Source organism: Macaca mulatta, chromosome 13 (assembly GCF_049350105.2).
Source record: "Macaca mulatta isolate MMU2019108-1 chromosome 13, T2T-MMU8v2.0, whole genome shotgun sequence".
Classification (NCBI taxonomy): Eukaryota; Metazoa; Chordata; class Mammalia; order Primates; family Cercopithecidae; genus Macaca; species Macaca mulatta.
The window spans coordinates 109,607,243-109,620,819 of record NC_133418.1 but is presented as its reverse complement, the minus strand read 5'-3'; the positions used below and the strand labels follow the sequence as shown (position 1 = coordinate 109,620,819).

Genomic DNA, 13,577 nt, shown 5'->3' with positions numbered 1-13,577 from the left:
ACCATATCTGCATTTAGTCAAAGAAAAATATTATTTGTTCTATAACTTCTTAGTTTAGTGTCTATCCACTTCCACTTATGTTTTTTTCTTAAGAATCTCAGTTAAACAGAAGAAAAACTTAAGGCTTAGTTTATCAATACCAATAGCTTGTTGTGACTTATAGAAGGATAATGTAATAGCTTGGTTTGGCTACTTAAGTCTACATCATGTTATTCATTAAGACACAGTTTAAGTGATAATAAAGTAATAAATCATGTAATCAATAATTACCAGGGCATCATCACATAACAAATACTCAGAACTCACTCTTTTAGATCAACTTGACAGTTGCCATATATGGTAAGTAGAATTATGGGCCCCCAGTGATGGCCATATCCTTATGCCTCGAAGCTGTGACCATGTAACACGGCGTGGCAAAGAAAATGGCAGGTGTGATGAACGGTCCAGACCTCGAAGTAAGGAGATTGTCCTGAATTATCTGAGTAGGACCAAGCTAATCACAAGCGCCCTTAAAGCAGAGAATATTTCCCAGTGAGGATCCGGGAGAATGAGCGTCAGAGACAGGCCATGGGGGAAGAGGCAGGAGAGATTTGAAGCAGGAGGGAACTCAACCCACAGTTGTTGGCTTTGAAGAGGAAGAAAAGGGAACCACAGGCCAAGGAATGTGGGCAGCCTGTAGACACTGAGAACAGCCCTCAGGCGACATCCAGTAAGATAATGCAGACCTCAGTCCTACAACCATGAGGAATTAAACCTGCCAACACCATGAAAGAACACAGAAACAAGATCTTCTCCAGAGCCTCTGGAAAAGAACACAGCCTTGTTGGCACCTTGATTTTGGCCTTGTGTGGCTCTAAGAAGAGATTCAACCAAGTCTGTCAAATTTCTGTCCTACAGGAACTATAAAATGATCAGTTGCATTGTTTTAAAGCTGCAAAGTTTGTGGTAATATAAGACAGCAGCAACAGAAAACAAATATATTACATTAGGACACAAATAAATGCCTTTATTCTTCCTTCTAAAGGGAAATGTATGTAAGCTATATTAACCAATGCTTACAATTTACCCAGCTGGCTATTGTTTAAGGTTCCCCATAAGTATTGTAAACTGGTTTGGTCATGCAAAAAAAAGAAAAAAAATTGTTTCCTGTTGGTTTCTTGGGCATTAAAAAGTGCAAAAACCATCAACTCAATGCAGTATTATATACTATAATTTAATTATAAAAACAGCAACATATAAAAATGAATGATATGTAAATAAAGAAAAAAAACAGACGAAAAGCCTGTATACTATCAGGGCAACAATACAAAAAATAATTGAGGTTTGAGTGCCAAAAAAATACAGTATCTCCTCCTGGGTTCCAGATTGCGGCAGATATTACAGTTTAGTTCACTCGACTCCACTCAGACCCCCTTACAGATTGTCTTACTGTTGCTAGAAGTTGAGAAGCCAAAAACTGTATTTCCTCGATTCCCTTATAGCTGGTGTTCCACACATGAACTCATTTTCTCTCTCAGTTTATATATCTCATACTAGGCAATGGGGTGACAAAAATGAGTAAGACATAGGCTCTGCCCTCAAGGAGCTCAGAAAATAGGAAAGAAAGCAGAGATATAGAGAAATAATTACAGAATAATAACAACTTTTATACGAGAGGTATTAACACATAGAGAGTACTATGAGAACACAAAGAGAGATCATTACATCCTCTGCCTGGAGGTGCGATCACAGAAGGCTTCGCAGAGAAGGTAATCTTTCAGAGGGAAAAAATTGACGGTTTCTAGAGAAGAACTAGTGAAAATGATTTCAGGAAGAAAATGCAACTTAAGAGGGTGCAACTTCTGAAACATGGCAAAATAGAGGAACCTTAAGTGACTCAGCAAAGACACAGAACACAGCATGGAAAAAGAAATAGCAGGAGGTGAGGATGAAAGAAGGTAGAGTTAAGCCCTGCAAGAGACCTATAAACCCTGCAAGAGAACTATAAACCACACCCAAGAACCTCCATTGTCAACTAGAGGGATGGGAAAGCCACTGGAAGGCTTTAAGAAAAGGGAGTAACATAATCAGCTTTGTATTTCAGTAATATTCTTCCAGGATCAAGAATCCAGTTAGGAGACTGGTGCCTCAATCCCAGTTTAACATAATTAGGGACTGAATTGAGGTAGTGACACTGGGAACATAATGAAGTTATCATAAGGTATTTTCCAATTAAATGTATATATTATGTTTAAATGTTTTTGTCCTAATTCATATAAATGTAAAAAGGGCCTGAGGTAAGTCAGATAAATAGAGAAATTCCATCCAATCAGCTAACAAAGGAAGTTCAAGATGGAACTTACTGGAGATCTGGGAGAAAGAAAAAAACAATGGAAAGAAAGTCAGTAACAGGAAAACTATAATTGTTTGTGAAGCATGGTCAGATACAGTGGAGGTAAAAAAAAAACAAGCAGTGCAAGTTGTTGAGGAATACAGAGGACCAGGTTCATACAGAGAAGAAACAAAGACCTAGATACATTATTTACCAGCAGTAAAGTCCAGCATCTTGTTTATAGTATTTAAGAATCATAATGGCTACCATTTATTAAACACCTACTATGCGTCCAGGACTGAGCTAAGTGTTTCATACAAGCATCCCTACATTTTACAATAACACTATGAAAGTGTTAAAAATTATAATGCTACTTGACAGAAAAGTAAACTGAGGACCAAATAAGTTGAATATGCTGCCTATAGACAACTGGCCTAGAGGTGTCTCCTCCTCTCTTCTCCTTAACCCAATTTAGCATCAAAGCGTACAGTTCACTTGTTCTTTACAGGATTTTGACACGCTGGCAATATTACATGCACATTTATATTTGTATTTATTTAAGCTCGTTTGTTTTTCTGCATTATAAAACTAATACAAGTTCACTAAAGATAGTTTGCAAATTCAAAAAAAGTATGCAAAAGAAAAAGAATACTATTTATTCACAGTCCCATGATGCAAAGACAATTACGGCCAGCATATATTCTCCCTTCCTGTGTTTAATCCATGGTATCCTTTTTTAACAACTTTTCATCGATGTATAAGCCACATCAAATGATTGTATGGTTTAACAAAATTTAACAAGCTTATGTAACAAGCCCTTAGGCAGAGAAACATAACACCACCAGAATCCTAGAAGCTCCTCTCGAGCTCACTCGCAGCCACTAACCCTGCCAAAACAAACACTACCCTGATTTGCAGCAGCATAAATTAATTTTGTCTATTTTTATACTTTATATGAATGAAATTATGTACTCTTTTGTTCTGATTTCTTTCACTCAACACACATTCATTCAGATTTTGAGAGTAAAGATTGTTCAACTCCACGCCTGTAATCCCCATACTTAGGGAGGCCAAGGTGGGAGGATGAGTTGAGGCCAGGAGTTTGAGACCAGCCTGGGTAACACAACGGGACCTCATCTCTATAAAAAGTAAAATAAAAAAAAAGTGTTCAACTCATTACTATGTCATATCATGTTGTAACAAACATGCCAGAACTTACTTATTTTTTCTTCTATTAATGAGCATTTGGGTAGTCCCCAGATCGAAGATAATACCAATAGTGCTGCCCTGACATGCTGGTAATTCTATTTTGGTGAACATACGCTTTTCTGGTATATACTTAGCAGTGGAATTGCTAAGGCATAGAATATGCATTTGTCCAGATTTACTAAATAGTGCAAATATTTTCTGAAGTGGTTATTACACTAGCCAGCAATTATGAGAGTTCTGGTTGCTCCGCATCCATACCAACAAATGGTATTTCATGTCTTTTTCATTTGAGCAACTCTGGTAATTCTGTAATGGTATCTCTTTGTGGTTTTAATTTGCACCTCGCCAGAGACTAATGAAGTTGAATACCTTTCTGTATATGTTGGGCCATTTGAATACATTCTTTTGTCAAGTGTCTGTTGGAGTCTTTTGCCATTCTTCTAATGGTTATCCATCTGTTTTATTCACTTACGGAAGATGTTTATATATTCTGGATACACATTCCTTATTAAATACATGAATTGTAAATATTTGCTATTACTCTGTATATCACATTTTCATTCTCTTAATAGTGTCTTGTGATTAATAGATGTTAATCTGTTAATTGGACTAATCTTAAATTAGTCCAATTCGTCAGTTTTTAATTATGATTAGTACTTTTTGTATCATATTTAAGAAATCTCCAGTATGGCAACAAAGTAAGACTCCCATCTTTACAAAATAAAAAATTACCCAGGCATTGTGGCACGTGCCCCTAGTCCTAGCTATGTGGGAGGCTGAGGTAGTAGGATTGCTTGAGCCCTGGAGGTTCAGGCTGCGGTGAGCTGTGATCACGCCACTGCCTTCCACAGCCTGGATGACAGGGATCCTCATTTCCAAAAAAAAAAAAAAAAAACAAAAACAGAAACAGAAATCTTTGCCTGTTCCAAGATCAAAAAGATGTTCTAAGTTTTCCTTGACATGTAATATTTTTGCTGTAAGTAAAATCTTAAGACAGTATCACACTTTTACCCACTCAAATATTATATGCATACTATTAATGCACTTGCCATAATATATTGATATTTATTTTTTTGTTGTTCTTTCCAACTAGACAGTGAGCTATTCAAGATCAGGGACACAATTTATTCATTGCTAGAGCCTCAGAGTATGAGAAAAATCTCTATTGCTTGGATGTATATATAGGTGTAAGAAGTCTGGTTTTACTGTGCTGTTTAAACGTTTGAAGATATATTTTCAAAGGTCTCATTTGTGGTCAGGCACAGTGGCTCATGCCTGTAATACCAACACTATGGGAGGCAGAGGTAGGCAGATCACGAGGTCAGGAGTTCGAGACCAGCCTGCTCAACATGTGAAACCCCGTCTCTACTAAAAATACAAAATTTAGCTGGGCATGGTGGCACACACCTCTAATCCCAGCTACTCGGGAGGCTGAGGCAGGAGACATGCTTGGACCCGGGAGGCAGAGGCTGCAGTGAGGTCAGGACATACCAATGCACTCCAGCCTGGGCGACAGAACAAGACTCCATATAGGGAAAAAAAAAAAGTCTCATATGTTGTATTCAGAGTGGGTAAATGTTATTCAAAAAAGATTTCATGTCACATTTTCAATTCCTGTTCATCTTTAGAATCTTCTAAATTGAGAGGATGTATTGAATGATTTGAAAGTCATCAACTAATCCAAGTATAGAACTGAAAATATAAACATGATAAGAATTATGGCACTTAAGCAGAATACAACTTCCTTTAGAGGTAAATGAAACAATTGAAAAATATCAATAAAAAATGCAGGCTAAGCCAGCACAGTGGCTCATACCTGTAATCCTACTAGTTTGGGAGACTGAGGCAGGAGGATCACTTCAGGCCAAGAGTTCGAGACTGGCCTGGGCAATATGGCAAGATCTCATCTCTACAAAAATATTAAAAATTTCATTTAATTGTTTAAATGTTATATTTAATATTTTAAAAATTAAATAATTTTTTTGTGGTGGCATGTGCCTATGGTCTTAGCTACTCCAGAGGCTGATGAGGGAGGACTGCTTAAGCACAGGAGTTTGAAGCTGCAGTTAGCTATAATAGTGCAGTCCAGCCTGGGGGACTCAGGGGGAAAGAGCGGGAAGCAGGTGAGGGATAAAAGACCACAAATTGGGTTCAGTATACACTGCTCGGGAGATGGGTGCACCAAAATCTCACAAATCACCACTAAAGAACTTACTCATGTAGCCAAATACCACCTGTTCCCCAAACACCTATGGAAATAAAAAGTTAAAAACAAAAATAAAAAAAGAAAAATGCAGGCCACAAAACAATTATTCTATTTCATAAAAAGGACCTAAACTGTGCTTCCTATCTAGCTCAAGATAGGAAACTTAAAACGTATGAAAGTTAAAAGTTTGTTTCAGAAGATAAATGAAATTCACATGCTCAGAAATGTATGTGATAAAAGGATTTCCTGTAAGAGCTTCTCCTAATGAGAATCACAAAAGAGAAAGTAAAATGAAAGGCTCATTTGGACCACAGAAGTGGTATTTAATTTGGGGGCAGTCTACCAAGATCATAGTTTAACCAGAAACATTAATGAAGAAAATAGATTTCTTTTAACTTCATATAATGGAGAAAGAAAAATGAGGTTAGGCAAAACTTACCCCCGAAATGATTACTACTGCCACTTTTTATATTCATAGTGGCACACTGCTAATTAATTTAGAGTGTATAACAGCAGAAATAGATTAAACCTCAAAACCAAGTCATCAGTTCCCAGCATAAAAGTTAACATGAAATCTCATTAATGTCAAGTGTGTTACACAGCTCAAAGCTTAGCTTATTAAGCACTAATAATATTTTTCAAATCCTATAACAACAGACACCATCACCAAACAAGTTCACAAGAACACGGATAGTTCCATGTGTCGAGTGTGACTCACAGAAAAAATTGTTGGCCAATTACTATGACAAATAATCTATTTGGGAGTAGCTTTCTCCCGTATCTGGCAATAAGGGTTAATTTCTGAGAAATCTATTGGCCTACTGCAAACTGAACTGGTGGCAGTTTAGGTTGAGCTCAACCACTACCACTCTCCTCCAACATAGCCTTAAATAACCCAAAGTACTTCCCTGCACCTAACACTTACTTATAGCAAATTTCATCTGAACTCAAAATACTAAGCATGCAATCCTTATTACCGGTGATACTACTTTTAGAAATACCTGTCAGAACAAGCAACAGAAAAACACTCTATGGAGTACATCACTCTAAAGTCTGACTCTGCTTCATCTCATCTGCCAATTAGCAGGCAAAGTTACAGCTTAGCTGCTCTCATGTTTAGAGGCCATGGACTCCTATACATGTCTGATGGAAGCTGAGCCCTTTACCCAGAAAACGGAACAAATGTGCATGTGCACTCACATGAATACAAAGTCACAAACACACACACACACATACACACATCAAATTAGGCATACTGGCCAGGTGCAGGGGCTCACGCCTGTAATCCCAGCACTTTGGGAGGCTGAAGCAAGAGGGTCGCTTGAGGCCAGGAGTTCGAGACCAGCCTGGGCAAAATATTGAGACCCTGTATCTAAAATAAATAAAATAAAAATTAGCCAAGGATAGTGGCATGTGCCTGTAGTCCTAGCTACTTCGTGGGCTGAGGCAGAAGGATCACTTAAGCCCAGGAGTTCAAGGATGCAGTGAGTTGTAACTGCACTACACTGCACTCCAGCCTTGGCGACACAGCCAAACCCTGTGGTCTAAATTTTTTTAAAAAAATTAATATTAGGCATACTACTTCAGGGGTTTTAGAGGCCAAACTCTTCTTGGATCTCCTAGAATTTTTGGATCCAGATTATGAAACCTACATTCTGGAAAAAGAGAGGTATATAGAGCATACTTTTAATCTTCTTTTTTCCATGCCCAATTTTTAAAATTACTTTTGATAAATGACTTTGGGTTCTAGATGAACCCACAAAGTAAGTTTCCTGACCACATAATTTGGCATGCCTACTATGTTTAAGACCCGGTGCTAGGCAACAGGATTACCATGACGATTAAGATATGGCCCCTGTTCCTAAGAAACTCATGGAACAGTAGGGAACAAAGGAAAATAAGGCAATTTGCCTTATTTCACCAATGAACTGAGAAATTATCAAATAGGATCCCATTCAAATATTCCTCCCCATTTAATATCAGAACTTATCCCCACTCATCACATCCATATCTTCCCTCATTTACTCATTCATTCTTCCACAAATGTTTATGACATCAGCTTGTGACAGGCATTGTTGTAAATTCTGGAAATATAACACTGACTAAACATGCATAGTATCTGCTACAAAGAGCTCACAATCCAGTAAAAGACAAGCAAAAATAAATATAAAGCATGTCAGAAAAGCATATCAGATAAGTTTTATACATTTTTATGAGTTAGAAAGAAAATAAAGCCATGTGGAGGGGTGACAACACTATAATAACACAGAGAAAGAGTACATTTGAGCAGACACCTGATGGAAGTGAGAGGATAAGTCATATGGATACAGATATTTGGGAAGAACGTTCCAGGTAAAATACAGCAAGTATAAGGATCCAGAGGCAACAGCTTGCTGGGAATGCTTAAAAAATGGCAAAAAGGGGGAAGAAAAAAAAAAAGCCAGTATGACTAGAGTCAGCTGAGCAAAATGAATGTGTGTACTGGGGGCAGGGAAGAGGTGGAAGGAAAATAAAGTCCAACATTAAAGCATAACAGTGGGGAAAAGAGACCCTGGGTGTCCTTGTAGATGATTGTAAAGCCTTAGTTTCTACTCTGAGTGAAAGGTTTTGAGAAATGTGTCATGATCTGATGTATTCTGAAAGGAAACACTCTGGCTATATTGTTGACCATAGACTATAGCAAGAGCAGGAGCAGGGAGACAAACAGGACACTACTTTATGACTCCAGGGGAGATACGATGATAATTTAGACCTGAGTGGTAGCAGTGGTGATGGTAAAATGGAGCCCAATTCTGAGTCAACTGTGAAAGTGGGGTCAGCAGGATGTCCCAAAAAGGAGGAGAAGAATCAAGGATGACAGCAAAAGATTTATGATGTGAACACCTACAAAGAGTTCTATTTCGTGACATGGGAAAGACTACAGAAAGAAGGTCATTGTTTTGGGGGATGTGGTAGGTGGGGGGAGGAAGAGGGTTGAAATGAATAGTTCCATTTTAACATATTGAGATTGGGTTATCTAAAAGAAATTAACTGGGAGGGGGAAGGGATAGCATTAGGAGATATACCTAATGTAAATGACGAGTTAATGGGTGCAGCACACCAACATGGCACATGTATACATACGTAACAAACCTGCATGTTGTGCACATGTACCCTAGAACTTAAAGTATAATTAGAAAAAAAAAAAAAGAAATTAGCTATAGATGTTAGGTTGGCAACTGTACATTCATGTCCGGAACTCGGAAGAGACGTCAGGGCTACAGCTATTAAGCAGGGAATCATCAGCACAAAGTCAATTATTTCAAGTCAGGATCATGGATGAACGCATCCAAGGAATGAGTGTAGACAGCAATGATGTTTAAAGGCTATGACCTGGGGTATCTAACATTTAGCTGGGGAGATGAGGACAAACCAGCAAAGACAATGAGACACAGTGGCCAGTGAGGTCTGGGAAAAACAAGGCGAATGAGATGTCCCTGAAACAAGTATGTCAAATGTTATTTATAGGTCAAATAAAACAAAGACTGAGATTTGACCTAAGAACTTGGCAACAAGAGGTCACTGGTGGTGACTCAGGCACAAGCTGTTCTGGTAAAATGGTGAGGAAAGAAAGTCCCACGGAGAGTAGATGAAAGATAATGAGAGAAAACAAAAGATATTACCAATACTAAGTATAAACTAAAGAAATGTAGGAAACATCTATCCAAGTGGTACAATTTAGACCCTACAGGGCTAAATAATATTATGGTATTTCCTTAAAAGTAAAAGGAAACTGGCCAGGCACAATGGCTCACACATGTAATCCCAGCGCTTTAGGAGGCCAAAGTGGGCAGATCACTTGAGGCCAAGAGTTCGAGACTAACCTGGCCAACATGGCAAAACCCTGTCTCTACTAAAAATATAAAAATTAACCGGGTGTGGTGGCACACACCTTTAATCGCAGCTACTAAGGGGGCTGATGCTTGAGAATTGCTTGAACCCAGGAAGCAGGGGTTGCAGTAAGCCAAGATAGTACCAATGTTCTCCAGCCTGGGCAACAGAGTGAGACACTGTCTCAAAAAAAGAAAAAAAATTAAATAAATAATGAATAAGTAAAGTAAAAGAAAACCGTTAACAGCCACAGATTACACTGTAACTAAGATAGAAAATTTGAATGTATTATTTTTTGGAAAATGTCTTTTGCAAGTTAATTTAAATAGCAATAACTCAATAACTAAACAGCAATAGATGAAAAATAAAAATGTATTGCTTATTACTAACATAGTTTAAAACATAAAAATACATTAGAAATGCATAGGCCTTATGAAGAAACAGCAAGATAGAAGAAAGAATACAATCTGAAATTCTAACAGTGGTGCTAAAAGAGGAAGTACTAGTAGAAACCTTTGTGAGGAATGGAAATCTATGATGTAGATATGTCAATCTAATCAAAATTATGATTCACACTCCTGAGTATCAAGCTATCAAATAAGTAAAGATATTATCTCAGAAGCATGACAATGAGCAAAGTATTTCCTTCTTTGGTCAGACCTATATGCTGACTAAAATGCAGAAATGGATGTTCTGAATTGTGTTGGCACTGTGTTACCATCCAGATCACTGATGTCATGATCACTGTAAACTGAATCTTCCACAGAGAACACTCATCAGGCAATATTGTCCAAAAAACAACTAAACAAAAATTAATGAGGACATACCATGCTTCCAGTGATGTGCTGGTATCAACAGTAAACAAAACAAAGTGAGCATTTACACAAAGTTATAAAAATAAAACACAAGAAAATAGGAAATTACCTATCCCAGGAGCCCATTTCTAGCATTTTATTGCAGAGCAACACCAGCATGAGTATGCAAAGATGTGTATGTAAAATGCATAGTGCAGTTTAGTCTAAAATAGAGAAAAGTTGGACACAATCTAAATGTACAAAAGTAAAGGAAACAATAAATAAATCACGGTACATGCATCCAATGAATACCATGATGCCATTATGTAAATGGTCTACATGGAATCACAAGGGCAGATCCAATGACACATATCAGTATTACATGAAATAGTCACCTGCAAAATAATGTATGCAGTATGAATTCATTTTAGTTTATAAAACAAATAAACCTCTACGAGACAGAGAAGAAGCTATATAGAAAATCTGGGCCGGGCGCGGTGGCTCAAGCCTGTAATCCCAGCACTTTGGGAGGCCGAGACGGGTGGATCACGAGGCCAGGAGATCGAGACCATCCTGGCTAACACAGTGAAACCCCGTCTCTACTAAAAAAAATACAAAAAACTAGCCGGGCGAGGTGGCGGGCGCCTATAGTCCCAGCTACTCGGGAGGCTGAGGCAGGAGAATGACGTAAACCCGGGAGGCGGAGCTTGCAGTGAGCTGAGATCCGGCCACTGTACTCCAGCCCGGGCGACAGAGTGAGACTCCGTCTCAAAAAAAAAAAAAAAAAAAAAAAAAAAAAAAAGAAAATCTGTTTGTACTTAGGAAAAGTATGGAAGGAAACATATGAAGTTAGAAATGTTTATCTCCGAGCAGTGGGATTCGTGGGGCTCAGGAAGATCAGAGAATAGAAAGATGAGAGGGAGGAAAAAGAGAGAACTTTGTCTTTCACATATATTAATGTGTTGTTCATTAAATTATTTTTATATTTTAAAAAAGCAGAAAGTACAAAGTTACTCATATATCCATGTATCTATTTTATCATAGATGTTTCACACCTAATTTCTTTTACTTTCAAGAAATATAGTGTGCTGGATAATGTCAATATCCCTTATGCCCTTATAAATGAATTATTAAAATTAAAGCTTGCATTATTTCTGTAACTAAAGAAAACATTATAAACTCCAGTCAACATGGGATGGTAAACTCCTGTTTCAGTACACTAACTGTGCTCTAAAATGAGCATAGAAAAAGGAGTCAAAGGACACCCAAGTTCAATAGAGTTCAACATTTTGGGGCTCAGAATTCAGATATCAGCAGTGGCTGTCAGGTGCTCCTTTCCAGAGAAGAACCGTGAATCAAAAGCATACCCTGCAAAGAAAAAACTTCAGCCAGATTTACTGTCCAGGCTATGCATTTACACAAGCTGTGGGCCTAAGGAGGAAGCACACAAAAACAAGGCTGAAAGGAACTAGGACAATCCCTTCACTGGCTCCATGTGTGCATTCTCATATTCTCAACCTTACAAAGGGGAAAAAACTTCATGTGAAAAACTACCAATGGACATATTCTTGAGTGAAGTGCCACAGGACTGAGCAGAGAGAAACCACAACACTACAGAATCATTAGATAAGGAAGATGGGACAGAATGTTTCATCACTCAAAATTAGCTTGCAAACCAAAATTCCAGAGCACATGGGGAAAAATCAATAAAGCAATAATTATAACAAAAATCACTCCAAATAAAATTATTTCATTTAAAACTTCAAAATAATTTATTTGCATCTTTGTGTGTACTAAATGTGAAATTTAAAATCTATTAAGAAAGAATAAGTATCACAAGATAAAGAAACATGATTCTATTGAGTTAATTTTTATGTGTGATATGAGGTAAAGTTCTAATTTCTCTCTTTGCAGATGGATATCCCTCAAGTCCATACTTATTTCATAAAAGGACTTCTTACTTAAAAAGGTAAATAAATAAATGTAAGTACTAAAAACTACAAAACTTTCAGGAAAAAAGCACAGGCGTACATCTTCGCAATCTTGGGTTACGCACGGATTTCTTAGATATAACAACAAAAGTACAACCCATAAAAGAAAATATTAATAACAAGACTTCAGGAACATTAAGCATTTTTTGTACCTTAAAAGCCAGCATTAAGAAAATAAAAAGTCAAATATATATTGAGAGGAAAAAATACTTTCAAATCATAAATCTGAGAAAAAAAAAAAAACACTCGACTGCAAGATGTTAAAAAAACAAAACAAAATAAAAAATATCTTACAGCTCAATAACAAGACAAACAACCAAGTTAAAAAATGGGTAAAACAGGCCGGGCGCGGTGGCTCAAGCCTGTAATCCCAGAACTTTGGGAGGCCGAGACGGGCGGATCACGAGGTCAGGAGATGGAGACCATTCTGGCTAACAGGGTGAAACCCCGTCTCTACTAAAAAAATACAAAAAACTAGGCGGGCGCCTGTAGTCCCAGCTACTCTGGAGGCTGAGCCAGCGTAAACCCGGGAGGTGGAGCTTGCAATGAGCTGAGATCTGGCCACACTGCACTCCAGCCCAGCGACAGAGCGAGTCTCCGTCTCAAAAAAAAAAAAAAAAAAAAGAAAGAAAGAAAAAAAAATGGGTAAAATATTTGGATACCATTACATTAAGAAAGTATAAGAATAGCCAGCCAATAAGCACATGAAAAAAAAAGGGCTCATCATCATTAGTTACTTGGGATATAAATATCAAATATCATAATGAAATAGTACATATATAGGAATGGCTTTAATAAAACAATTCAATCAAAAACCAGTTAAAAAAAAAGACCACTAGCTGAAATAATAAGAAAAAGAGAGAAGAATCAAATAGACAAAAAAAAAAATGATAAAGGGGATATCACCACTAACCCCACAGAAATACAAACTACCATCAGAGAATACTATAAACACCTCTACACAAATAAACAAGAAAATCTAGAAGAAATTGATAAATTCCTGGAGACATATATACACACTCCCAAAACTAAACCAGGAAGAAGTTGAACCCCTGAATAGACCAATAACGAGTTCTGAAATTGAAGTGGTAATTAATAGCCTACCAACCAAAAAAAGCCCAGGACCAGACAGATTCACAGCCGAATTCTACCAGAGGTACAAAGAGGAGTTGGGACCATTATGTCTGAAACTAATC

At 37.5% G+C, this 13,577-nt stretch overlaps 1 protein-coding gene across 2 annotated transcripts in view; it reads right to left on the bottom strand.

Annotated features, from left to right (window-relative positions):
- NBAS (NBAS subunit of NRZ tethering complex) overlaps positions 1-13,577 on the bottom strand; it is a 390,381-nt gene that overhangs the window by 160,316 nt on the left and 216,488 nt on the right. The gene's annotated exons all lie outside the window — the stretch shown is intronic.